Genomic DNA, 3949 nt, shown 5'->3' with positions numbered 1-3949 from the left:
TTTTTTTTTTTCGGAGTTGGACGGTGGACCTAATCATACGTGGCTCAGTACGTGATAATTTTGAAAATCTAGCTATTGGTGTTACTGTATTCGCCTACGATTGGTTAATTATAGTTTTGTTTAAAAACGCAGAAGGTGGACTTTGAGGCGAAATTTAATCCCTGAATGTAATAAAGATTTGCATCTTAATTAGCAAAAGAAAATCCTTCGCGCGTTCCATTTGTAGCGTGACGTTCGTCTATATATAAATGAATTTTTCAAGTCCAAAATATCTTCTAGTATGATTTAGTAATTAATTATCAAGCTGAAAACTTAGTACAACCAAATATGATATCATTGTTTTATACCGATGGAAAATTAAGGTGTACAGTCCAAGATTGATTGGGGGTTATATTCGATAATTTCAGTGACAAATTGAAACCACGAGAGCCTTCGTTCACTTCACTATAGAAACGTTGATTATTGGGAATCAACCGCATTCTTTTGCACGAGGAGCGTTTTTTGCACTACATAGGTTGTGATCATGTGGAAAACCAAGTCCGGCTGCAAACTTTACCATTTACTGCAGTTTACCATTTGAGGGAATTGAACTGCATACAGATAAAACTAGCGGAGCTTTTGATAATGTCATTTGTTTAAGTCAACGTACGTCCGCGAATCTGTGTTTTTTACCCTAAAACACGTGAAATCGAAGCTTTGGTCTGTTCTGACTGGCACTTGTCATCATGTAAACCAGTGGTTGGCATACTTCATGTACTAGCGGGCCAATTATACATTTCCGGCAGCGTGCGTGCTGCATTCATTTCCGCCTGCGAACAATTGCCACATTAAACTTCAAATTATTGCACACTCGTTCCTTCTATTGTGGGGACACAAAGTGACGTTTGTGTTGCCTTTTTTTTATATATATGTGTAACGTACGGATTGGAGTCTCAAACTGCGCTACTTTTATACCCAACCACTGTCAAGTACCACGTCCCGGTTATCCTACAATTTGCAATGCAAACTCGTAACATTCAGTCCCCACTCACAGTCATGAACCACTGAACTTTGAACCCCAACACCTCGGAAGATCACACGAACTGACAGAACTTTGTTGTAATATGCCACTTGAACACATGATCGAATAATAGGGTAATAACACTCACAAAGTGCACACAGAGTTTGTGGACTATACTGAATTTGTAGATTGTGAATAACACACCGCGTTTGTGGCTCAACTAAATATCAGTTTAACTAATACACACAGAGTTTTGCGTTTGATTTCAAATATTGATAGATTCCGGGATTAAATAACTAAATAAAATACAGAACAGTTAGTAAATATCAACACACAATAAATCCCAGCCTATCCTATATACTAACATAATGATTCCCTACTGGATAGTAAACTAACAGCATTCATAATACCGGCAAAGCAGATAACGGCAGATTGCGCCATCACAGCTGGTCTCGCTCACGCAAGCAGAGAGCAATACAAGATACTAACTACAGAGCAAGAGTCGTCGTCGGTCGATTGCCGCAGCCAATAGCGTGCAAGGTAAACACATATTGCACCATAGCTAATCTCACTCTCTCGAATACAAAGTATTAAATAAATGCGACCTGCGTCCATTACAATATGTGTTATCAAACAATACAATGTCGTTGTTTTTTTACTTATCAACAATGCGAAGGATGTTTTTTTTGTGTCATGGCAAAAGAGTTAAAGTAAGATGGCAACTTCGTTTCCCGCATTACACGTTTTGCACTGCCGTACAGATGGGCAGTGGCGCAGTCCCAGGCCTCGTCGAATTTAGTATTTGCAATGACACGTTTCGTGGTGACGTTTAACATTGTGAACCCCTTAATAACTGCGATGGCTGACTTGGCATATTAAGCAAACTGGTTTAAATATGCGCAGAAATGAAAAATATTTTTCGCCCGAGCACTTCGGAATGTTCATCCCTCACCGCAAACTTCCCTCTGTTTCCGGACACTTTTATATTTTAAGAAGCAACCAACATCAGGTACACGACATACAACTGACGCTGTTTACAACAAAAAACCGCCGTATCATCTTGTTGTAACGTAAATCCGTGCGGAGACGATCAGAATTCTAAAATAACTCCTCAAAGGTATATATGTTGTTCAGTTGTGTCGTTTTTCACCACGTGGATCTTTGCAGTAATGAGGTGAGATATGCAGCTTCTGGTCTCTGACTGGTTGGCCGCACCTGATCTTAGATCGTTGAAATAAAAATGGCAGGCACGCTGTCGAAAGCTGAAGGACCGACCTGGGCGACCAAACTAACATAAGCCGAGGCCACAAGGAAACTGGTCTAAGCTATAAGGATACCAAAACTAGCCTAACCCAAGGTAAGGGCAAGAGCGATACGGAGATTACAAACCAAACCTGACCGAGGTCGCGAGGGCAAAAATAGGTGCAGGAACGACCAAACTAACTTGTACGCAGGTCAAATAGGCGAGCAAATTAAGCTGAGAGACTACAAAACTAACAGGTAAGGCCCGTATAGGTTATAGCTAGCGAACAAGTTAAGGGCGACGGACGAGAAAGTGCTGCTTCGACGGCATCGGCGTCTAGAGCGGCAAAACGAAAAAAGTTAAAGTACAAACGCGATGCTAATGAGCAAACCATTGTCTCGACTAATATGCAGGGGGCGTCCTTCGAGCGTCTGGCTTGAGTGCCCGCCGACCTAATAGGACGGTAGCATTGTTGTTCCCAGGTTAAATGCGTCGCCCGTATAGACTAAAGCTAACGAGAATCGAGATCTGTAGAATGTAAAAAGTACAAAAGCCATGCTAATAAGCAAGCCATTATCTCGACAAATTTGTGGGAGGTGCTTGAGGACTCATCTGGCTTGAGAGTCTATCGGCCTAGGAGTGGCAAAGGAACAACCTCCGTAGTGCCTCGTCGGCGGCATAGGAAAAGTACGAGCCGAAAAAAGTTTTAAAGTACAAACGCAATGCCATGTTACAACGTCAGCTGATCCGAGACGGCCGCAAGGTCGAGACAACGAACCTAACATAAAGTAATGCCCGTATGGGCTAAAGCTATATATAGAACAAATTGAGCAAGCCAAGAAAAGTAGGAACTAAGCAAAGTCAAGTGTCGGCAACAACCCGAAAAACAGACCGTACGTGCAAGCATACTAACCTAACCCTAGGTAAGGCATGTCAGAGCGAAAGACAGTAATTTCGAATGAGCCAAGAAAGAGCGGTGCGGGGCCGGTCGGAGCGCACCCTTTTCTCGGTGGCTGGCGGGCGAGAGAGTGCTGCGTCGCCGGCATCGGCGTCGAAAGAAGCCGAGCCGGAAAAAGTTAAAGTACAAACGTGCAAGCATACTAACCTAACCCTAGGTAAGGCATGTCAGAGCGAAAGACAGTAATTTCGAATGAGCCAAGAAAGAGCGGTGCGGGGCCGGTCGGAGCGCACCCTTTTCTCGGTGGCTGGCGGGCGAGAGAGTGCTGCGTCGCCGGCATCGGCGTCGAAAGAAGCCGAGCCGAAAAAAGTTAAAGTACAAACGTGCAAGCATACTAACCTAACCCTAGGTAAGGCATGTCAGAGCGAAAGACAGTAATTTCGAATGAGCCAAGAAAGAGCGGTGCGGGGCCGGTCGGAGCGCACCCTTTTCTCGGTGGCTGGCGGGCGAGAGAGTGCTGCGTCGCCGGCATCGGCGTCGAAAGAAGCCGAGCCGAAAAAAGTTAAAGTACAAACGTGCAAGCATACTAACCTAACCCTAGGTAAGGCATGTCAGAGCGAAAGACAGTAATTTCGAATGAGCCAAGAAAGAGCGGTGCGGGGCCGGTCGGAGCGCACCCTTTTCTCGGTGGCTGGCGGGCGAGAGAGTGCTGCGTCGCCGGCATCGGCGTCGAAAGAAGCCGAGCCGAAAAAAGTTAAAGTACAAACGTGCAAGCATACTAACCTAACCCTAGGTAAGGCATGTCAGA

Source organism: Styela clava, chromosome 14 (assembly GCF_964204865.1).
Source record: "Styela clava chromosome 14, kaStyClav1.hap1.2, whole genome shotgun sequence".
Classification (NCBI taxonomy): Eukaryota; Metazoa; Chordata; class Ascidiacea; order Stolidobranchia; family Styelidae; genus Styela; species Styela clava.
Note: the sequence above shows the minus strand (reverse complement) of the source record.